The sequence below is a fragment of the Helianthus annuus genome, chromosome 7, assembly GCF_002127325.2.
Source record: "Helianthus annuus cultivar XRQ/B chromosome 7, HanXRQr2.0-SUNRISE, whole genome shotgun sequence".
In the NCBI taxonomy this organism is placed as follows: Eukaryota; Viridiplantae; Streptophyta; class Magnoliopsida; order Asterales; family Asteraceae; genus Helianthus; species Helianthus annuus.
Window position 1 is genome coordinate 116,766,895 of NC_035439.2, and position 5,980 is coordinate 116,772,874.

General features: G+C 35.1%; 1 long non-coding RNA gene across 2 annotated transcripts; it reads left to right on the forward strand.

Moving 5' to 3' along the window:
- The first annotated feature begins 2,918 nt into the window (after positions 1–2,918).
- Positions 2,919–5,656, forward strand: LOC110891645. 2 transcript variants are annotated; one of them, XR_004862462.1, is made up of 3 exons: positions 2,919–3,723; positions 3,801–4,973; positions 5,278–5,656. It is a non-coding gene; the product is annotated as an uncharacterized LOC110891645 (long non-coding RNA). The 2 variants fall into 2 exon arrangements; XR_004862463.1 differs by having other exon boundaries at positions 3,801–4,969.
- The last annotated feature ends 324 nt before the right edge of the window (positions 5,657–5,980 follow it).

The window sequence follows — 5,980 nt, forward strand, 5'->3', positions numbered from 1 at the left end:
TTGTTCAAGTATCTTGTTTCTACTAGCAACTATGATGATTTTAAACATGTGTAAACCATCGTCTTCACTACATAATCAAAACCCGCTTAGCACATAATAGGTTAATTATCAAATCCCTAGTTTTAACACTAATTCTCCAAGTTTTCAACTAGGGTTTGTTTCTAAACAAAGATTTCAACACAATAGCACTCATAGATTCAATATTCATTCCAGAATTTCGATTATGATTGTTCATCATAATCTCAAAGTATCACCAATTCTTAAAATTCGACATACCTTGTGATCCCCACAACTAGGTGATCATTTATATGTGTTCATGCATCGATTTGGGTCTTGATTTGAGCTTCAATTTGTTGATTTGTTGGAGTTAGGGTTTTGGCTCTCCTTGGAGCCTTCTCCTGGTCGTTCATGAACACACTAGGTGTGTGTGTGTTTTGTTTTTGATTTTAGTAAATAATCTTTTAGATTATTCCACCTTTGGCCCCTCAAGTTTTGTTAACTAGTAAGTAGGCTACAACCTACTTATTTTCAACAATACTTTGTTTTGTTAACTAGGTTAAACTTTGCTAGTTTAACTTAGTGAGTTCGGGGTAGTCGTAGCCCGTTATATTTTAAGTCCCGTTAGCTCGGGCCTTCTCTAAATACTTTGTTTTCCTCAAAGTATTTATCCTCTTTTAATTCATATCAAATTTATTCATTTAAGTCCTAATATTAACCGGGTTAATTTTTACCACTAACGGTATTTTACCCGTCGTCACTAGTAACGTGGTTTAATTACCAAATCCATTTTTGGGGTGTTACAACTTTGACTTTGACTTTTGAAACACGGGGTGTTACACTTTGGTTATGTTTCATCACCAATGGGCCGGATTAAGAAAACTTAGCAAACAATGAAATGTGTTAAACGGGTCGAAAGTCACCCAAAAATGTATTTAAATGCTTAGAGTTGTGGTTGAAAGATCTAGACGTAGTGCAGTTATTTAAATATTTAGGGAATTTTGATATTATTGTGATTAATTGGTTCTAGATTCTTGTGATTAATTGGTTGTTATAGGGTTACTAATTGTGTAGCATGCATTATCATGTAATAGACTGTAGAAAAGTTAAAATTTTTCAGGTTTGAAGGTGGTATTAGGGCATTCAATGTTGAAAATATTTAGGGAATTTTCATATTTTTGTGGTGGATTCCATGTGTGGTTGATACAATGCAATTTCTCTTTTTTCCATTCTAATTCATATGCCAGCCAAATTAGTAAACGATTTTGATTTTGTCTAACTTTTTGTGGTCTAAGAATTAGTTATGTTGACCTGGTTGGGTGTCAAATGCCTAATGTGATTGGTTGTATACATTTTTTTTGTAAATTGATGTTTTATGCTGAAATTTTCTGCCAACTATTTGCATAATATTGACTGATATGTTTTTTATCTTATGTAGAATAGATGCCTTGAAGAGGCATCTTCTGCTCTGTGGACAACAGGAACTTAAGAGAAGAACTGACAGGGTTTAAGAGGAGGTTTATGTTGCTGCCATAGGCCAGGTTTGTTACTTTCTTTGATATCGTATTAATAGCTTTTTAGTTTTTTCTTTTTTTTTTCTTTTATGGATTGATGATTTTGCTAGTTATCTCATGTTCGTTGATTGCAAGTTATATCATGTTCGTTGATTGCAAGTTATGTTCTTTGGTATCATGTTAATTGTTTGATGCTATATTTTTCACTTTCAGTTTCCACTTCTATCAGTTGCAGAAAGACTATTTTGAAGACTGAATCCTCATAACTTCGAACGATCAAACTCGCGGATTTTCATGGAGTCAATGATTGTTTGTATGGTTGTGGCGGAGATGGTTGATGGTGGCTACGCTGGTGGCGGATTAGCAATGGTTTGACGGTGGCTGCGGTGGTTGCGATGGCTGTGGTGGTGGCAATGTGGTTGACGGTGGCTGCGGTGGTGGCGATGGTTGAAGGTGGTGGCTTTGGTTGACGGTGGCTGTGGTGGTGGCATTAGTTGACGATGGTGGCGTTGGTTGACGGTAGCTAAGGTGGTGGCTTCGGTTGATGGTGGTTGTCGCAGAGGCGATGGTTGGTGCTAGGTACGTTGTTGGGGATGGCTCTGGTGGTGACGAGTGTGGGCAGTCATAAGCAATTGGCAGTACGACCCATAAGTTGTTTTCCCACAACCCATCCTAGCCCGTGGGAGTCTTCTATCCTACGAAATTTGATCCATGACAACCCATTCATACTTTTTTTGATGCCCAACATAACCCAACATGCTAAAATAATAGTCCTTCTTAACCCAAAACTAGGTATGTGACTAACTTTGCTAGGCCTAGGCCTAGTCCTGACATGTAATTTGAACAATCAACCAAATAGTTTGAATGGGTCAAACCAATTTGAAATAGCACAATATCCATTGTTAAAGCACATGCACTGATTCTTATAATTTTTTAATACATTGCAAATCGCAAACTTGATTCTCATAACTTTTTTACATTACAGGTTGCCTTTTTACGCCTTTGGTTTAAGTTGTTCATATTCTTCCTTGCATTTGCAGATTAATGTAGCAGTTTTGCCATTTAAATTGTACACGGTACCTGCAACCACGTATATACCACATATTTACATAGTGTTAAATTTTGACTTTATAAACGACATTTATTTGGCCATTTTCTCTTGTGATATTAGAGTCTATTTCCAATTAAAGTTAGGATTTAAAATGCAGATGTTGATGAGATTCGTGAGCGTATGGCGTTCGAGCCTTTAGCCATCTGTTCAGTTGATTTCAATTGTTTATGGAGTATGACACCCCTGCTTTACAATGTGATTTCTCCTTTTTCCATTCTAATTCATATGCCAGCTAAATTAGTAAACAATTTTGATTTTTTCTAACTTTTTATGGTCTAAGAATTAGTTATGTTGACCTGGTTGGGTGTCAAATGCCTAATGTGATTGGTTGTATACAATTTTTTTTTTGTAAATTCATGTTTTCTGCCGAAATTTTCTTCTAACTATTTGCATAATATTGACTGATATGTTTTTTATCTTATGTAGAATAGATGCCTTGAAGAGGCATCTTCTGCTCTGTGACAACAAGAAGTTAAGAGAAGAAGTGACAGGGTTGAAGAGGAGGTTTATGCTGCTGCCATAGGCCAGGTTTGTTATGTTCTTTGATATCGTATTAATAGCTTTTTAGTTTTTTCTTTTTTTCTTTGATGGATTGATGATTTGCAAGTTATCTCACGTTCATTTATTGCAAGTTATATCATGTTCGTTGATTGCAAGTTGTGTTCTTTGGTTGCTTGAATGGGCCAGATAAGTATTAAGTTATAACGGGTCAGATGGCCCAGTTTTGGTCTACATTTGACCTGGTATTGGATGACCGAATTAGCTGGAATATGGACGTTAAGAAGCTGTGAATGTTGAAGTTTGTTGCTGGAAAAAAGGATAGGTGGTTAATTAATTTGCATGTGCTTTTTTCTATGTTTATTTATTATAAATAGAGTAGTGAGTAGGTTTGTTTGTTTACCACATATTAATTCGATGATATATTTCAAGCAGTCTTCATCTTTATTTTTCTACATGTTATACTTCATATGGATTCTTACGTGAGTTTTGAGTGTGTGTTCGTTTTGAGTGTGTGTTCTTGGGCCTGAACCAACAGTTGTGCACCGATTGCTGGTGGTGATTGGAGAGGGTAGACCGAATATGAAATCTAAGTGGGATAAGGTATCACTTCTGCTTCTGGAAAACTAACTAAGTATTACCTATAATAAAGTTAATTCGTATGCATATTTTTATATCAGGTCGACAAGGACAGAAGACATCCCAGTGGACAGGTCCTTGTATCAAGTGTTGGGTCAACATTCTTATCTGCTGGCACCGAGTAAACAGTCTTCGCGTGAGTCTTTTGAACTAGATATTATCTTCCCATCCATTCACAAATGTTTGATCTTTTCCTTATTATAATATCCTATGGAAATAAGCAAGGCCACTGCCCCAACACAAACTGATTCAAGTGCATTAACTTATTTATGAACATATTTTTTTAAGTTTTGACCCCTAGGTGATGGCATTGATCCTAGAAAATAGACATTTTGTTTAGGTAAATTATGAACTCTTTTTACTACACTTTAGGATGTGTTGAGACCTTCACAAGGAGTGTGAGTTTAATATTGCCTAGATTCTATTATCCCTAGATGTATTATCATTTCAACCCAGGTTAGTTCAACTTGTAATTAGATACTTATTAAGCTGGACTCGGATAATGTTTTATCAACGGTCAAGTGGGTTCCATGGGTTAGTCGACTGACGTGTATTGTGAACAATTTAACTTTTGTAATTACACTTAACAAACTATTTATTTAAAAAATGAAAAGTTTAAAGTCTTTGGCAAAAAAGTGTTTGACCTGAATGAAAAGTTTAAAGTCTTTAAACGGAACATCACCCTTCAAGTCACATAATAATATATTATTTTACAAAAGGTTTTGTGACCCGTTATCAACCCGAATCCATATTGGCCTGAATGATCCACAGTTTTTATCGCATATTCTCGAGCTAAGTTGACCTTTAAACGTGTACGGGGTTTTCGTCAGCCAAAAAACTTTAGCATTTAGTTGAATTTGACTTTAGGATTCTGCAACTGATCGATAAGAGGGGCAAGAAGAACTAGGGTTGGTATTGGGCCTTTGCCAATTGGGTTATTATTTTGGGGTTCATTAAAATAAAAGAATATCCTAACCTAATTTGGTTCTTCTCCTAAGACTACTCGGTGTGGGGAGCGGCCTAGGACCGACGAGGGTACTTGATATGGAGTAGGTTACTTAGAATAACCAATTATTCCACATTTTCATTTGATTTAGTAAATAGGTTGGTATTTGTGATTTCGTTTGATTTAGTCTTTTTTTGTGATGTATGGTACTTGATATGGAGCTATAAGGCACTATATTTATCCAGCGCACATGATGAGAGTGGCGTAGGTAATATGTTCCAGTTTTCATTCTACTTTTATTCTATAAAAATCTATCCTAATGAAGACATCATGTTATTTACAATATAAAACCTTCCAATTTATGGGAGAAATTGTAAGTACGCAACCTCAATAGACGGTTATGTGTATTTTAGTTTGAATACATTGTTGAGTTGTATAAACTCTACTATATTTTATTTACCCAAAATTCTATAAACTGTGAGGGGTATAGGTAATATGTTCCAATCTTCCTTCTACTTTTACTTCCGCAATTTCTCACCTATTTTTGTTAATGCACATTTGTCTTTGATTAGGGTTGGGAATCAGACCAACAACAAGAACAAAAAATGGCTCTAAGGTTGCACGCCGGGTGTTCGAGATATTGCCTGAATGAGTAGACTTCAATTGATTCTATGTTCATTTGGCCGCTGACCCAGGTTGAAGGATGCCATATGTTTCAGACTATACGAAGATTCCCACCTGGTTATCATTAGGTTAAATTTTAAATTTATATCATCTCATTTGTTGATAAGCTTGTAATTATACTTTAGCAAGTTTGGTGAGGAAGTGTATTGTTTTGAACATGTAGGATGTCTAGTTGGATATGTTGATAAGGTAGCTATATGCCAACTTCTTTCTAATTTGTTTGTGCTTAAGACTTTGTGAACTTATTTATTTGTTCGTGTGTGATCAGTTTGTATTTTATAACATTACAATACCCGATCAGGTTAAATGTAGTTTATTAATAAATAAGTAGTTTGTTATGTCATGTCTCAATTTAGTAAGTTTGAGATTTGTTTGCTTCTCTTATTTCAATTTCATTAATTTGTATTCTATTTATGTCAAATGTTATCTCAAAATATTGTTTTATACTTTCTAGATCATTGTTAGTAACTATTTTATATTTTCTTCGATCAACTCGTGTAATACATAAGCTTCTAATTTAAACCTTGTGCTCACATGGGATTCTTGAATTATTTGTGCAAATGAACCAAAGTTCTCGAAAGGTAAGCTTTA